This window comes from Pipistrellus hanaki (genome assembly GCF_964339955.1).
Source record: "Pipistrellus hanaki genome assembly, chromosome: 4".
NCBI lineage: Eukaryota > Metazoa > Chordata > Mammalia > Chiroptera > Vespertilionidae > Pipistrellus > Pipistrellus hanaki.
In genome coordinates, this window is record NC_140506.1 from 94314798 (window position 1) to 94332883 (window position 18086).

General features: G+C 61.0%; 1 protein-coding gene across 1 annotated transcript in view; it reads right to left on the minus strand.

Moving 5' to 3' along the window:
• GSG1L (GSG1 like) overlaps window positions 1-18086 on the minus strand; it is a 159056-nt gene that overhangs the window by 140079 nt on the left and 891 nt on the right. The gene's annotated exons all lie outside the window — the stretch shown is intronic.

Here is an 18086-nt window from a genome sequence, read left to right on the forward strand (position 1 = left end):
GGGCGTTTAGGATCAAGTCTATACCACAGCCAGAAAGGGTCCGCATGACTGGGTCCCTCCAGAGCAATTGACACCCCACCCTTCTCTCTCTGTGTCCCACCGGGCTCCTTAGAGTTCTTCAAACCTCCAATCACTTCCTACCCCAGGGCCTTTGCACATGCTGCCTCTTCTTCCTGCTCCACTCTTCCCCCCACTCTTACCATCCTTAGGTTTCCACTCAACTGTCATCTCCTCAGAGAGGACTTATCCACATCCCCCCCATCAAAAGGAGATCTGCTCCCACCTACACCCACAGGCAAAACAACGGCAGGGTGTGACTCTGTGTATAAAAACCATGCCCTGCCAGAGTGGCTCAGTGGTTGAGTGTCAACCGCTGCACCAGGAGGTCACGGTTCAATTCCCAGTCAGGGACCGTGCCCAGGCTTCAGGCTCGATCCCAGCAGGGGGCATGCAGGCGACAGCCAATTGATGGTGTTTCTCTCTCTCCTTCCTTTTTTCCTCTCTCTCTAAAAATCAATAAAAACGTTTTTTAATGGATGCACATGATATTTGAAAACGGCTGCCAGTGGCTGCCCCTGGGAGAGGGCGTGGGTGGCTGGGAGCAGGGAGACTCTTTACTGCACGCTGCTTTGCGCCTTCGAGTTTTAAATCGTGTGTATATAGTATCATCCCAAAATGTTTAGATTAAATCAAATAAAATAGCGAAGGGAGGGAGGAGAGAGAGAGAGAGGGAGAGGGAAAGAGGGAGAGCAAGGGAGAGAGAAGGGAAGGAGGGAGGGAGAGGAAATGAGAGGCAGGGGAGAGAGCGGAAGGGGAGGAAGACAGAGAGAGAAACACCCCTGGGAAATGGTGCTGAGGAAATAATTCCACCAGCAAAAACGTCCTATTTGCAAACTAGTCGTGGTGGCGTTAAACTGCAAGGAGCGGAAGAAGACCGTGGCCGGGACAGAAAGCTCCGTGGCCAGGACGAAGCAGCGTGATCTTCACAGAGACTAAAGAACGCGGAGAGATGCTTATGACAATAATTAATGGGAAAGCAGAGACCACACATGAGTACAGGAGGAGAGAGAATCGCGCAGCGGGGAGAGGGAACCTGCTGGAGAGAGAAGGTGCGCGGCCTGCGTCCCTTTCTCACGGGGTCTCCACGTGGAAAACGTGGCTGAGCCCTCGGGCTCGGCGTGGGCCCATCTTCGGGTTCAGAGACTGCGGTGCAGGGGGGCCCGAGGGCCTGGGCAGCCGCACCGGCAACCGGGAGCCCCAGGCCCAGGCCCGGGTGCTCAGCCTCGGCGCTGCTGCCACCCGGGCTGGGTCAGTCCTCGCCGGGGCCGCTCTGTGCACTGAGGTGTTCAGCAGCCTCTCCAGCCCCAACCCCCTAAGGCCTGACCACCCCGGAGCAGGACAGGCAACAATGTCCCCACACTGCCGAGTGTCCGAGGGGGCGCACCGAGCCCAGTGAGGGCCCGCTGCCCCGCCAGGTCCTCACACCCCCGGTGGCCAGCCTCCCCGCACGTACCTCCTCTCCCCTCCTGTGCACACACTAATTGCGGCTGTATTTTTTAGAGAATCCGTGTGTTAAGTGGTTTTTATGGGGCCGTTTAAATTACAATAAAATAGGTGCGGCTCACTCTCTCCGGGGACCCGATTGCTGGCTTCCCAGGGCACGTCTGTGAGTGTTTATGGCCTCCCTGCCCTTCCCACATGGGCCCGGCTTCTGGCCCCCATGTGCGCCCTCACAAGGAGCCGTAATGGGGTGCGTGAGATGTTAAGAAGCACTTGGCCTCGCCATGATAACAGCCCGGCTCCTCCCGGGGTCTTCTCGCTGACAGGCCGCTCAGATAATAAATGGCTCTGCCGCCGTAGCCGGGCTTTTCCGGGACTGCAAATGCCAGCTCCGGGGTCAGAGGCTTCCTCGCTGAGCCCCCCCCCCCTCCTCCCGGGGGAAGTGGCCACGCTGGGCTGGGGCAGCTCTCCATCCGGCCACCTCCCGGCCCCTGCCACGCTCCCCGGGGAAACCCCGTGGCCCGGCGTGGGGTTCGCTGGGGTGTGCTAACTCAGCGCGCTGGGCCCACGGCGGCGCCTCTGGGTGGGCCCCCGGGCCTGGAATTAGCCCGAGAGTGAGGCTGGAGTGGGCGGGTTAGAAAGGAAGCTTGGAAAGCAGTCATTCTTCCTCCACGTCCTGCCAGCTCCGCCTCCCCGTCACCCGTGGGCTGCCGCGGCCTGGGCGGCAGCATCTCTCAAGCGGGCAGCCTGTGCCGGGTGCTCTAGCCATTCGTGCCTGCAGGGCGGCTCGCCCAGCCCCCCTCCCCCGCCACCAGCCCCTCCTCACCTGCCTCCCCCTGCTCCGGAGACACTGCCAGCCCCAAGCGGCGCCCACGTGCCCCTGGCATGCGCCATGCCCAAGCGCTGTCTCAGCCAGCACCAGGGCGGGCGGCAGCTCACGCGCCCTCAGTGGACCCTGGTGGCAGGCCTTGGCCCTCCTCCCTCCCATCAGGGCGTCTCCCCGAGTCCTCAGCGGGGACCTGCGTGCCCACAGGCGACCCGCTCAGTGCCACGGCATCGGCCACTCTCCTCCCCGTCTCAGGGCCCCTCTCTGCCCGGACGTGCGGGAACCCCTCCCAGAGAGACTGCCAGTCAGGTCTCAGGTTCTCCCGGCGGAGTCGGCTTCCGGGGCCTACCAGGAGGCCGAGCAGCAGGCGGGCCTGCACCCAGCTTCCTGCCATTCGGTTCCTGCTCCGGGGGGACCCCGGGCTGCGAGGACAAGCCGGGACCCTCTCCTCCTCAGTTCTGAGAGCTGCGGCCACTGACAGACGGACGGGACGCAGCCTCCGTCTCCGCCCAGGCTGCCTCCCGGGCTCCTCTGCAGAGGCCCACAGCCGTCCCTCAAGGTCCCTCTGACCCAGGCCCCCGGCCCCGAACCCAGGCTCCCGGGGCCTCTGCTGTGGTAAGGAGAGAGGGACCCCCCTCTCCAGCTTCCTGTAATGTTTCCACTGAGGTTACCCTGCTCCATTCTGGTTTCTGGAAGCCATTGCCCGCTGTTGACACAAAATAGCAGCAGCCACAATAGCAGCAGAGGCAGCGGTAACCATAATAACATAGAAACTCACATGTTTCTTTTATTCCGTCCCTGGCCCTGTCCTCAGGCCAGACCCACAGGCCTGCTGAGCCTCTCGCATGTTCCTGGACTCTCCCACGAGGTGCTGTTTGTTTGCTTGACGGGATGCAGCCACCACTGGCCTCCCCTGCCCCTCCCCCACCCCATTTCTCTGTATCCCAAGCCCTCCCCAGCACCCCCTGACTGCCTGGCCAGGGACCAGGGTGCCCCATTCCCTCTGGCAGGTCATGAGAAAATGTGTCCAAACCACCACCAGGCTGTGGCCCCTGGGTCACCCACACTCCCCCCGGCCACCGCTCCCCACCCGCCGGCATCTTCGGCGAGTGCTCCCGAAGCCGGGTGTGGGGCAGCGGCTCGGCGAAGGGCCCCGGAGAGCCTCGCAGCCGCAATCACCGGCTCCATCACCGCTCCGCGGCGGCGCTATTATTATCCCGCTTCACAGACGGGAGCTGGGGCAGCACAAGTGAAATAACTTGTGATGGCACATCCAGTCCGCCGGCGCCGAACACACGCCCAGGCAGGCTGCCCAGCCTGGCAGCGGCCCGCTCCGAGCACGGCTGCGGGCGGCCCGGTCCCGCCCGGGGGCTCTGATTAAACACGGAAATAAAGCTCCACCGGGCACCCACGGTGGTGGCATCATGGACCAGAGGTTTGGGTTTGCTGATTTTAAAAAGAAAAACAAGGATTTTGCCAAAAGTGGATAGAGCATCGGCCTGTGGACTGAAAGGTCCCAGGTTCGATTCCGATCAAGGGCATGTACCTTGGTTGTGGGCATATCCCCATTGGGGGGTGTGCAGGAGGCGGCTGATGGATGTTTCTCTCTCATCGATGTTTCTAGCTTTCTTTCTTTCTTTTTTTTTTAAGTTCTGTTTTTAAATATATTTTATTGATTTTTTTAAAGAGAGGAAGAGAGAGGGATAGAGAGTTAGAAACATTGATGAGAGAGAATCATCGATCAGCTGCCTCTTGCACACACCCTACTGGGGTTGTGCCCGCAACCAAGGTACATGCCCTTGACCGGAATCGAACCTGGGACCATTCAGTCTGCAGGCCAATGCTCTATCCACTGAGCCAAACCGGTTTCGGCCGATGTTTCTAGCTTTCTATCCCTCTCTTTTCCTCTCTGTAAAAAATCAATAAAACATATTTTTTAAAATAAAATAAAAATAGAACAAGGATTTCGATGACTGTAAGCCGGGGTTACGGGCCACTCTAACAGGATGGCCGTGGGGCCGCGTCCCGGGGAGTCCAGCCCGGGGACGGCGTCTGAGCCCTCGCCCTGCGGGGAGAAAGTCCATCATCTCCTCCTGCAGGAGGGGGACGGACGGGGCGCCCGAGCCCGAGCTTGTCCAGGCCGCACTCAGGAAGGACAGACCCGGCTGGCACCACAGCCGGCACCGGGCTCCCGGGGCTGCCCCCTCCCCTCCCCCCAGGTCTCCTCTGCCCAAGCAGGAGCCACGGGGGGGGGGGGGAGAGGGACACGCGTGTGCGGAGTATACACACGTGGAGGAGTGTGCCGTCGGCTCTCTCTGTCTCCATGGTTACGCTGAACCTGAACAAAACATCACACACCGAGCCCGACAGCCTAGGCGTCACCGCTCGGTCCTCCGGGCAGAGCCCGAGAGGCCGGCGGCCCTCAGCCGCCCGCCCCGGAGCCCGCCGCCACCTGGCTCCCGCCCCGGAGCCCGCCGCCAGCCCCGGAGCCCGCCGTCCGCCCCGGAGCCCGCCGTCCGCCCCGGAGCCCGCCGCCGCCTGGCTCCCGCCCCGCTGTCGCGTTAGACCGCCACCTGCTTCCTGACTGTTCCCAGGCCCTGCGCAGCCCCCGGGAGATCGGTCCCTGAGCCTTCCGGGGACATTCGGGAGGGAAGCAGAGGCCGCATCAGACCCCAGAGGGCAGCAGGACTGCTTCTCCACAGCCCTCTGTGGTTACTGAAGATTCTTTGCTCCAGTGTGCCGAGGTCCTGTCCGGTGCTTGCACCTCTGCCGGTACCAGCCCAGCTTGCACCCGCTGCTGGCACTATCAGTGGGTGTGAGCAGCAGCTGCCAGCCCCGATCACACCTGAAGGCTTCTCCACCTCCCCCTACTCCTGAGGGGCAATCGGGACAGCGGCAGCCACTTGCACCCACTGATGGCGCCCCAGGACATTCCCGGGACAAATTCGAATATGGGATATATACAAATATATATATGTATATGTGTACATATTCTTTCAAAAATACTACATGATATTGCTGTACCCGTGACGGTTTTCACTGCTGATAATCCTATATAATAAAAGGGTAATATGCAAATTGACCCTAACGGTGGAATGACCAGAACGACTGCTCAATCATTCACTATGAGGCGCACTGCACCTCTTGGCCCCCTCCGCCCCTCCAGCCACAGCCTCTCCCACGCTGCCTCCTCCCTCCTTCCCGCTCTCCAAGCCCTATCTCCTGCAAAGCCTTTCCCCGCCAGGACCGCCTCCTCTCACTCTTCCAGCCTCACTCCTCACGTGATCTCCTCAGAGGAGAAGGGTTTGATTCCTCGTGTATCATTCACACAGACACACACGGACACACGCGTGCATTCATGGTCACACAACTAGAAGGGCAAAGGCAGGAACCCACCATGTGACTGCACCCCAGCACCCAGCACCCAGCACCCAGCACCCAGCAGGGGACCTGGCACACAGCTAGTAGCCAGCACACATCCATCATCTGTAGCAATCAAGGCCAACCCACACATAAATACAGCCGAGGACAGTGGAGTGAGGGGACTCGGCGTTAGCACTGAACACAGGTAAGCACGGGATCAAGTGGCAATTAGTGCTGCACAGACGAGGGAAAAGCAGAGCTCGAGAGCGACTAATCCCCCCGTCCTCCTAGGAAAGACGCTCGTGTGCAGATCGCTCTTCAGAATTACGCGAGAGAAACAGAAGCCCGGGAATTAAAAGCAGAATCGGCCACGGTGTGTACGCTTTTTAAATCGTTAGTAAAGAAGAAGAAAAAAAAGACACAAAGCCGAAACCCTACAGGAAAAGACAAAAGCAGAGAAGGGTTTAAAGAGAAAGAAATGAACAACTTAAAGGATTCAGCAAAAACAGTCGTGAGAGCAGATGTAGTTATTACAAAAAAACCATTTTATGTGGAAAAGACCCTCCGTTTGTATCCAAAGACAGAATCTCACTGTTTTTCCCGGAGGTGCACTGAGCAGAAAGACAGAAACGTTGAAGGGAAAAAAGCTAGAAAGGTCTGCCAAAGGGACACAGACAAAAGAAAGCCAGGAGAGAAATATTAAAATACAAAAAAAAAAAAAAATAGAATTCAAAGCCAAAAGCATTCACTAGGGGGAAAATAGTCATTTGATATTGACAAAAGTAAAATCCACAATTCCACAATGAAAATATAACTGTCACAAATCTTTTTGTGATAAATAAATGACATCTTAGGAAAACAAAACTAACAGAAACAGTAAAATGGAGAGGACTCTATTGAAGAGAAAGGCTTTGACCCACCTTGTTCCCCTTTTTGCAGGTCAACAAAAGCAAAGAGAAATAAATAACAAGATACTATCTATAAAGCCGCTTTACCTCACACACAGGGAATATACCTGTGGTGTTTTGGGTTGTTTTTTGTTTTGTTTTTCAAATAAAACATTTATCCCATAAATATTATGTACTAAAAACTTCATAGTCCACTTTCTCTATCATTCAGTAAAACTATAAATTAATGACAAAAAGTTTAAACAAATAAGACAAAGCATTAAAAATAAATTTTTAAAATGTCCTATTTAATTATTCTTGGGTCAGTGAATAAACAAGAGTAAATGTCAGCAATATCAAAAACAAAAGTGTAATTTCAGAATTTTTAGAAAACCAAAGGAAGCACTGTTTTGAAATTCACAAGATATGGCCAAAGCGGTGCTCACAGGCAAACTCATAGTATCAAAATGTGTTATTTTTTTAACTATGAAAACAGTTCTCAATTCAAATACCTGAACACACTAGCAAAACAAGCCTCAAAGAAAGTAACAAAAGAACACAAGGATAAATTAGAAAATGTAAACAGAACTGATAAGCAGAAGATTCTGATTCTCTGACGGAGGGAGGCAATAAAACAGCTAAGCTGGCAAGATCGAGGTTGAAAATAAAGGGAGAACCCAGCTGGTGTGGTTCAGTGGTTGAACCTATGGTCCAGGCAGTCACGGTACAATCCCTGGTCAGGGCACAGGCCCGAGTTTTGGGCTCCATTCCCAGCAGAGGGCATGCAAGAGGCAGCCAGCCGATCGATGATTCTCTCTCATCATTGATATTTCTCTCTCTCTCACACTCCTCTCTCCCTTCCTTTCTGAAATCAATAAAAATATTTTTTAGATAATAATAAAGCAAAGGGGGAAAGGTGAACAAATCACCAGGGCCTCCGGCCTGAAGATGTGGCATCTCAGCAGAGCCCGTGCAAAGGTGTCAAGCCAGGCTGCAGCTCCCGGAGGGCCTGCCAGCAGTTTTCGCCAGGTTCCTGCCACCCTCAGCGGACTCGGGCAAGGGAAATCCAAAGACAGAAACAGCAAAACGCCCGGGATTAGGCGCACAAGGAGGAAATGAATCAAAGAGAGCTTTTTCCTTTTAATCACAGGAAAGCACGAGGCTGCATTTTTCACAAACCGGTGTGAAGCTCTTGAACGAATTCTTTTCTAAGCAACCACAGCTCGCTAAAAGCTGACTCGGGAAGTAGAAAAGGAAGTGATCGGTTCACCGAGGACCGACTTATTCTGCCTGGAATGCGGCCGCCTCCTCCTCCTGACATTCAGGCCTCAGTTCAAGGGTCCCCCCTTCAGAAAATCCCCCTGACAGCCCACTAGCCATCCCCACTCCGGGCTACCTCAGCTCCTGTTTCCTCACACTGACGTCTAGGTGGGACCACTGATTTGCCTGCTATACTTACACTTATGTTTTTTCTCTCTCCGCTGGACTGTGAGCCCCCGGTAAGGGGGACCTTATTCATCAGGTGCCCCGGGAACCCTAAGCACCCAGCAGGGATGGTGTATTTTTTTAAAAAAATATATTTTATTGATTTTGTACAGAGAGGAAGGGAGAGAGATAAGAGAGTAGAAACATCGATGAGAGAGAGTCATCAATCAGCTGCCTCTTGCACACCCCCCACTGGGGATGTGCCCGCAACCAAGGTACATGCCCTTGACCGGAATCAAACCCGGGACCCTTCAGTCCCCAAGCCGACGCTCTATCCATTGAGCCAAACCGGTCCCGGCACGGGATGGTGTATTAAATTAACGCAGACCGAGGAGGACAGGAGTGCTGGCAGAAAATGCTCCCACATAACTCCGTATGACAAAGGAAGATAAATCTTTCGAGGTGGAAGAAAACCATCCTGGGAAACCCTGAAAAGCACAAAGAACCTGGCCAGCAGGCGAGGGTTCGTAGAAGGAAAAAAGACCCTCTGAAAATTCTCCTCTGTCCCCCTCAGAGGGAAAAGGGAAAGCAGGCTTGAAAAGCCGCCGAGACGGGACTGGCTTGTGCATCAAGGAGCAGGAGTGCCTGCGAGCCCTCACCCCCTCAGGGTGTCCGACCGCTCCCCTGACCCCTGAGGCCCAGCCTCATTCTGGCCGGAACCCGGGACCAGGTGGGTGGTGTGACAAACCGGTTCTCGTTGGTCCCCTCCAGAATGCCCACTCGTGGAGACACAGCCTTTGTTTTGTCCGCCATGAATCCACGGGGGCCTCAGGAGGGGCTCGGTAAGTCCAAGTTCAATGTACCGAAGAGCGAATAACCTCTTGCTGTCTGTCTTCATTCTCTAAGGAGGAACCTCCATGAGACTGAAACTTCCTCTGTCTCGTTTCCTGCCAGAATCCCGCACCGGACCAAACCCGGCGCACAGTAGGTGTTCGTGAACATGTGTGAGAGGGGAAGCCTGGGGAAAGAGCTCAGGCTAAGGGGACTGCAGGTGCAAAGGCCCTGGGGCAGGGGCGTGCCTGGGGGAGTTTGTGCAAAAGCCCGGAGGACGGTGGGGCTGGAGCAGAGGCAGACGGACAGGGCGAGTCGTGCTGGGTCTTGTGGCTGCCTTTGCGATGGGAGCCATCCAATGTACAATAGGGTCCCCCAGCAGCCTGCAGGCCGAGGGGGGCGGTTGGGGCGGGAAGACCAGTGAGGTGGGTGCTGGAGTCCAGGCAAGAGATGGTGCTGGCTCAGACCGGGTAGCCGAGGGGAGGATGAGAAATGGCTGGGCTCTGGATGTGTTCTTAAAGGAGCCAACAGGATTTGCTGGTGGATTGTGGATTGAATGGTGTTTGTGGGGATGGGGAAGGGGGGACGCGGTGAAGAGTAAGAGAGAGAGAGAGAGAGAGAGAGAGAGAGAGAGAGAGAGAGAGAGAGAGAGAGAGAGAGAGAGAGAGAGAGATTGAGAGAGAGTTAAAGAGGATTCCAAGGGTTTTGTCTGAGAAAGTGGAAAGATGGCTGTCTGCTGTCCTCTGTCATTGCTGATTCGGGCTGTGGTGGGCAGCGGGGGGGTGGAGCCCCCGTGCTGTCACCAGCCTTCCCGGCTGTCTGCTGGCGGGCGCACAGTAGGAATGCAGGTCCCCAGCCCCTGAGGTCAGATGTGACCAGGGACATGCAAGCCGAGTGCCATGGGTGGTTCTAGGCAGAAGCTCAGCCCCTTTCCTGCCATGGGGCTCTTTTCTCCGGGCGGATGAGGACAGCTCGGGGTGAACCCTCCGGGTCTGGGGGGGGGGGGGGTATTGCCACATGACCCAGCTGTCCCTGCTGGCCAGGGCAACCAGGAGGCATGGGCTGGGGGCTTGACCATTTGAGATGCCATTGGCCGCCGAGCGGAGGCATCACCCCAGGGGAGACGCTCACACGTGTGTCCCCCGCCCGCCCGTGCTCTGGGCGGGTCTCCTCCCTCCGGCTTCTCCAGGGCCACCAGGAGGGGGGGCCGAGCACAGGGGCAGCTGAGACAAGGCTGGCAGGGCCAGTATGAGGGGCAGGTGGCCAGGGGTGTAAGCCCCTCCCTCTTCCAGAACTGGCCCTGGTTGGAGGAGGCAGGATGGGAGAGGTCCAGAGGGGAGGGGACAACAGACAAGGACAGGGGGGCATGGAGGCGACAGAGGCACGGACCCAGCTGGCTTGTGGCGTGTGGCCTCCACGCCCTGCGGGTACGTACGTTGTCAGCAGTCAATAACAGACTTGGGACAGTTAGGAGAAGGGATAGTGAGCTGGGGGTGGGGTGGGGAGGGGGGATGGAGATGCGGTGACGGCCCCCAACACCAAACCACCCGCTGGATGGAGGACAGAGACTGGGAGGGTCTGCCCTGCCTCCTCCCTGCCCTCCCCAGGGGCCGAGGCCTGAGAGCCAGCCGGGGCCTGGCCCAGAGCTGCCTCCTCCCGCCCAGGCCTCAGCGGCTCCTAAAAGAGCAGCAGCAGCTCCTGCACTCCCCGGCTATTTTGGACATCCCTCACTCGCCTCTCCTTCCAGCTCCCAGGCCTGGGCGTGAGTGTGTGTGCAGGAGTATACGTGCGTACGTGTGTACACATGTGCATGTGCACGTGTGTGTTTCCGTGGCTCCCTCTGTGGCCTTTGCCTCACTCAGTGAATCTCTGCTTTCTGCCTCCTCCAACCCGCTCTGCCTTCCTCTCCCGCTGCCTGCCTTTCTGACCGCTGTCTGATCACAGCCTTTGCTGGGTCCCTCTCAGCTCCTGGAGCACCCTCCTGCATGTCTTTCACCCCACCGTGTCCCTGAGCCTCCGCTCCCCACCCATTACCATCCCGGACCCACTCCCTGGGAGGCTGGGACAGCCGAGCCCCCAGCCACGGCCCCGCCCCAGGCGTCCCGCTGGGCTTCCTCCAGCCCCCGCCGGGCGGGGACCTGCACCTGCAGCCCAGCCATGTCCCAGCTGGTCCCGGCACAGAGAGGTTTGGGGACGGCAGGTGGATCAGAGCTTCCCCCCGGTGTGGGCTCAGTGACGGCCTCGGGGACATGCAGGCCAAACGGTGAGTTCGGGCTGATTTCTCGGGAGGGAACCCTGGTGTCACCCCAGCCTCAAAGCCCCAGTGGCAGGCGCTGTCTGAGAGGAACTGGGACCGGCGGGCGATGGCGGCTGGCCCCGCTCCGTCAGGTCCTGGAGGGGGTCGGGCATCCTGGCTCCTGCCTGAGCGGCACCGGGACCAGCCTGGGTCCGGAGGCGGCACCTGTGGCCGGTGATGGCCTCGATGGCCCCCCTCTTCTCCCTCCCCCTTCCGTGCCTGGGCAGTTTCACCTCTGCATGGCCCTGCCCCTGACGCTGGGCCCAGCCACGGGGCCGAGCTTGCTCTGGCTTCCATGTCGCAGGATGCGAGGCACAGGCCCAGTGGCCTCCATCACCGCAGCCAACAGCCAACAACCATCACGCGTGTGCGTGACCCAGCCCGAGCAGCCCACGTGGTGACCCACAGACACCTGAGCTGGTAAATGCACGCTGCAGTGCGCACCGAGGGTTTGGGGTGGCACAGCCGCTGTGGCAGAGCCAGAAACCCCCTCCTCCACTCGCAGGACTCGGCTAGGGGGGAGCTGCCTCCTCCGTCCCCGGGCAGACATGTGACCACGGTCACCCAATCAACACAACTCATCCCTCCGTCAGTCCAAGGAGAACCAGTTCTGGAACTTTGGTTGGAAACGTGGGGAGGGGGTCCCCCTTTTCCACTGAAGCTGCTGGGAGACCGGAGGTGAGCTGAGAGCTTGGAGGGACAACCTCGGGGAGTGCACTGAGCCTGAGGGGATCCAGGGCCCACAGAGCCGGGAGCCGGAGAGCCAGCTCCCAGCAGCTCTGTCTGACCACCGCACCCCAGCCCGTCTCCCACCAGACATCCCGCGAGCAGAGGCCAGCGTCCCTCTGGCTTACGCCCGTTCCCAGCGAGCTTCTCTCGTGGCACCAGTCCTGGGTCCTGGCTAACAGGGCCGGATCCTTTTGGGAGGTCTGCCCACGCCCAGTCCATTCCCTTGGCTCTGCTCCCCTCTCACAGGTCGGGGTTCTGCGATCCTACACCCCACTCCCCGAACAGAGCGGTCGCCGTGGCCACCTGCACACCCGCCATCCAGGCACGCTCGCTTTCAAGATCGAGAACCAACAGACGGGGACCCTGGGGGCTGGGCCCATCGTGCCGGGCCTGCACGGTGTTAGCTGGCGGCTTAGACCGGAGGGAGGGCCATCACCGCGGCCCCGGAGCTCTGGGGACCTGGCCTTCACATGGACTCGGGGCAGCACCCTCCTCAGAAACCCCCTCATTCTTGTCTGGGCTCGAGCTCCTGTCACGGAGACTAACGAAGTTTGACCCCCACAGTCCTGCAGGCGGCAGGGAGGTCACGGCACCCCGGCCCCCAGAATGTAAACAGGGATGGCCACAGTGCACCCCCTCAGCTCCCGGGGGCAGAACAGGGAGCAGGAGGGCAGAGCGAGCGGCTGTGAGTCCCTGCGATGCGGGCACCAGCAGACCCGCCTCCCCCCGCACAGAGCCGGGGAGTCCTCCATCCCAGACGCTCCGCAGTCGCTGACCCCGTGCTAAGTGCCTGCTCATCCACATTCCGGACGTGGCCTCGTGGGAAATGGACCGGGGCCGCCCCACAGAGCCGGGGAGAGGCCATAAAGAGGCTAAATGAGTGTGATATGGAGTGGGCAAGGCGACAATTAGTGATGAGGGGGAGAGGAGGGAGGGGGAGTACTGGCGGGTGGGGTGTCCCTGAGGAGAGGAGGGAAGTGATCTGAAGCCTGAGCTCCGGCCTGTGGACCCCAGCGGGCAGGGACCCCAGGGGGACAGGGACCCCGGCGGGCAGGGACCCCGGGGGGGCAGGGACCCCGGAGGGATAGGGACCCCGGGGGGGCAGGGACCCCGGAGGGATAGGGACCCCGGGGGGGCAGGGACCCCGGGGGGACAGGGACCCCGGGGGGGCAGGGACCCCGGGGGGACAGGGACCTCAGGGGGGCAGGGGCCCCGGGGGACAGGGACCCTGGCAGGACAGGGACCTAGGGGGACAGGGACCCCGGGGGGACAGGGACCCTGGGAGGGACAGGGACCCAAGCAGAGACAGGGACCCCAGGGGGGCAGGGACGGGGGGCAGGGACCCCAGCAGGGCAGCTGCTGTTCCCAGAGGAACTGGACACAGGGCAGACAGATCTGCCAGGTTTTTGAGAAAAACTGTAAATCCAAGTGTTTCTGTGAGTGTGTCCATTTTCAAATGCTGGCAACTTGTTCAAAGTCACTGTGAGCACCGCAGGGCCACACAGAGCAGGCAGTTCATGACTGACCGCCCGTGGCCACGGGTCCGCGCCTCCCTCACCGGACAGCCCACAGCGAGCGCCAGGGACCAGCACCAGCCGGGGTGCCCCATCACCTGCTCGAACCCCCTGAGCCATCCCGAGGCAGCTGTCACCTTCCCAGCCACGGAAGCCGAGGACCAGAGAGGGCAAGCCCCTGCCAGGCGCCACACGGCACGAGCAGTGGCCCGGGGGCTGGAGCCTGGGCTGGCCCCCGACGCCGTGTCCTGTGTGCTCTGCCGCCTCCGTCCACAGACAGAGCACCAGGCCCTCCTTCCACACACGGAGAGAGCAGAGGCAGAGAGCAAGAGTCACTCAGCGAGCGGGCGCTGGAGCCGGACTGGACCTGGGCCCCGGACGCCCGGTGCAGGCTGGTCCCCCGAGGCCGGCGGAGGAGCGGGAGGGGAAGGGGCTGTTTGGGAGGTGGGGTGCGGCAGGGCACAGCGGGCTTGGAGCTCCGGAGCCTTCCGCCCGGTGGGCATCCCGCCTCTGCCGTGGGGTGGCTGTGTGACCTTGGACAAGCCCCTTCACCTCCCTGTGCCTCGGTTTCCGCGTCTGGAAAATGGGCATGGCCATGGCACCCACGCACCTCCCAGGTAACACCTGTCGGGGGCTCAGAGCCACGCCCTTCCCAGTCGGAATCTCCACCCATCAGGCGCTCCTAACACGAAGCCCAGCCAAGCCCAACGGATAACACGCCAGCACGCTCCGAAGCACAGCGGCCTGCTGGCCGGGACACCGTGTCTGACCCTCGTGGAAATGTGGCTGTGAGGGAGGGGGCGGGAAAGCTGGGGTTTCCTGAAGAGGAAGAGGGAAGCAAAAGGCGCGGAGCTGGGGAGAACCGGGGCTATCTCCTGAGTGGGACCGGCCCTGCCCGACCCCGGCTCGGTGCCTCAGTGGACGGGGTGGGGGGCCCGACAGACCCGGCTCGCTGTGCCGTAAGAAGACGCTGAGAGCCAGGGAAGGAACGGGATACAAACGGTCATCGCCACCAGCACCATCCCTCCCAGGAGTGTTGGCTGAGCACCTACTGTGTGCCAGTGGGAGCACTGAGGAGCCAGCAGGAACGAGATAGACGCTGGCGGACCACACAAAACAAGCAGACAAGGGACATGAAGGTCAAATCCATGGCGGCGGCGGCGGGCGCCAGAAGAGAAATCCAGCAGGAAATGTGTGGGGAGATCAACGCTGATGCCGGTGCTTGGAGAGAGCTCAGCACCGACTGAAAGAAGCTTCTAGAAACAGCCTTGTGCCGTCTGAGGGAAGAGCATTCGGGGCAGAGGGAAGGGCGGTGCGAAAGCCCTGTGGCCAGAACGCCTCCCTGGGGCCGATGGGCAGGAGCTGGGGGCCACGGGGGGGGGGGCGGGAGAAGGAGCTGGGAGAGGCTGCGGGGAGCCGCCCTGACTGCCAGTGAGAGGAGGCGGTTGGAGGGGCGCCCGAGGGAGGAGCAGGGCTGAGAACGGCTCTGGTGGGCGGAGGAGGCCGAGGGGCAATGGCGAGGTGGGAGGCGGGAGGCGGCCAGCAGCAGCACAGAGGTCAGGGAGGCGTGAGCGGCTCAGGCGGACAGCACGGAGGGAGCCGGGCGCACACACACCGGCCGGGCCCGCCCTGCACCCTCCCACAGACCCTCACACCCTCACACCCCGCACAGGGGCGTCTGCTCCGACCCCCTTCCACGGGGAGCCAGTGGATGCTCTTGCCTAATTACAGTGCCCAGGAGGAGGCAGAGCCTTCTCCAGACAGGCTGGGCACCGCTGCACCGCTGCAGGGGAGAGCGAGGTCTGGGGTCAGGTCAGAGCACCAGCAGCTGCTCCTGCTCCCGGTCATGGCCCTCCTCCTGCCCCCCCAAGCCCACCCCCCTCCAGCCAACCTGCAAATCCGCCTGGACCCCTCACCCTCCATTCCTGCCACCACTTCCTCAGGATCATGTGCAGCCTCACCTGTGCCCCCAGTCAGCACCCATCGCCCTCACCCCACGTCCCTCCCCCAGACTGCCTGCGTCTGCACCCCCAGACTGCCTGCGTCTGCACCCCCAGACTGCCTGCGTCTGCACCCCCAGACTGCCTGCGTCTGCACCCACCCAGCATCCAACCGGGAGAACCCTAATCTGCGTGAGGAGCGGGGAGTGGTGTGGAGGCCACACTGCCTTTCCGGGTTTGTGAGGGAGCTTGGTGCTCCCGCCTGGAGGAGGAGGGGTGGCTTTGGGGTCTGGCAGTCTGGCCAGGGTGTGGTTTAGGACCTGCGTGGGGGTTCGGTGTGGGGAAAGGCTGATCGGATTCCCCGGCGGCCGCCCAGAACGGAGAGCACAGGAAGAATGGCGGAGCAGGCATCGGAGAGGACGGAGCACTGAGCAGCTGCTTCTCAGACCGGCTGGGATTCCGTGGTTGGTGTCAGCGTTCTGGCGAAGGTAACATCCCTCGCAGCTTCAAGGGCCGGAGGGAAGTTGGTCCCCGATGTTCTCAAAGATGGGGGAAGGGGAGGTCAGGATTGGGGGGGTGGGGAGTTGCTGGGGCATTTTTTCCTCTTCAAGTAAATAATAAATTTAAAAAATGGCCACAGGACCCAGAAAAAAGGTTGTCATGGCAACCAAAGTTTGGGGCCAGGGACTTCCTGAATCCGCGTTAGGGCCACAGCGTGGAGGGCAGGATCTGGGCGCCGTGGACCGGCCGGGAACCGTCCCAGCTGGCTCGGCCCCGCCACGTTTCTCACCAGCACTGACAGGCTGATAACTGTTTTCAGGCTCTTGGGAAGGAAAATTGTGATTTTCTGGGAGGGGTGATCGCTAGCCAGCAGTGATCCAGGGAAAAGGGAAAACGGTGGGTTTTGTTAATTTGCCCAATAAGCTAACCATCCGCGTTTTCACAGAGGACCCAGGAACGAACCCACCGCGGCACCCCCTTCTCCGACCCCCGACGGGCCTATCATCTTCCCTCCCCGCCTCCCCCAGGTTCCGTCCTCCCCCGCGGAGAGACCTCAGGCCTGGACAGCAGAAACCCCGCTCTGAGCCCCACACTCCACCTCTGGAAAACGGGCACCACAGACGTGCCCGCCTCACGGGTGCTGGCAAGCGTCCAACAAGACAGAGCAGGTGAGCAGCCCTCGCTGGGCCTGGGCACGCTCGGGGCTCAAGCAACGGAAGCTAGCACTGCTTTCAAAGGCGGCTCCCTTACTATCTGTAACCGCTCGGCTTAGGGATCCTGTGCCCAGCCCTGGGTAAGCTACCTGGATGAGCAACAGGGAAGAGCTTGGACTGTAACCGACAGGGAGAGGCCGGGAGAGACCTCGGCAGTGAAGAGGCTCGGCTGGCAGCGAGGACCAGGACATCCGTGGAGGCTGGGGGGGTGGAGGGGAGGGAGGGGCGGGGCGAGAAGCCTGTGGGAGGTGGAGCGATGCGTCCAGGGGCAGGCCTCCCACACCTTGGAAACCCGGCCCTGAGCTGGGAGAAAGGCGAGCGGGGACACCTACCCTCCCCCCCAGAGGGTGCCGGCGAGGACGCACTCACCAGGCCTCCGCCGGAGAGGTCGGGGGTGGGCCGGCTGGGAAGCAGGGCTGCCTCCCGAGGTTCCTTTATGATTGTTATTGTTCCATCCCAGAAGGGCGTGCACAGCACAAGTGAGTCTGCTGGGGCCGGGCTCTTCTCGGACACAGCCAGCATGGAGAGTGGGGGGCCCCCCAAAGGTGAGAGAGCACGCAGCCCCTCGAGAGCTTGGTTCGCCACCCCCCGGCCCCACCCAGCAGCATCCTGCACGCGGCGTTAAGAACTGCTGTGCACACGCACTACCGGGGGAGACATCCTTAGGGACAGGGGCGAGAGACAGGGAGCAAAGGAGGCCCCCAGCAAGTTCAAGGTGTGCAGAGTGGGATGAGGCCGGGGACAACGCAGGTGATGAGACACAAAGACGGGAGACCCGGAGTCTTCTCTCCAGAGGACCCTGGGCCTGAGGGGGCAGCGGGGGGGGGGGGGGGGGGGGGCAGACAGAGGGCGCAGCCTCCCTCCCTTCACTGCCGACCTGGAACCGAGCAGGCCAATGGACCGCCTTCTGCAGGACCGGCTGCTGGCCACGGCCGGCCCTCACTGAGCACCGGTAACACCGGGTCCAGCAGAGGAGCGGTGCCTACGGGGAGGCGCTCTAACCTTGGGGGAGAGGTCAGTTCGCTGAGTTCCCTGGCCGGCCGGGGACTGGGCGGTGCAGGCGGTGGGACCCGCGTCTGGCACCCGCCCCCCGCGCTCCCGGGAGCCCCTCCCCTCGGCCTGCCCGGCTCCCCCTGTCTCCGTGAACAGGAGGGGCTGAGGCCGCGGGAGCGGCTCGATCTGCCGCCTAAAAAGTCACACACACCCCACTCCTGACCGAGCCCCGCCCGCCGCCCGCTTCCTCTGCCGCCTCTTCCCCCCGCGAGCGAAGGCTCCCCGCTGCCCCCCCCCCCCCCGGCCGCCCCGCACCCCGGAGCTGTTAGTGCGGCGGGGACCGGGCGGGAGGACGCCCCGGGGGCGCGGAGGGAGAGGCGGCTCCGAGCCACGGTCCCTGCACCTCCCGGGCGGCGGGATGGGCGGGGGCGGGGGAGGCACCAGCGCCCCGCGGAGGAAGGGGGGCGAGCGGACAGAGTTGTGGCGCCGAAAGGAGCCGCGTCCCTGTGCCCCGCCGCCGGGGGGTCCGCGGAGTGGCTCCTCCCTGGGGCGCGGCAGCTCCCCAAAG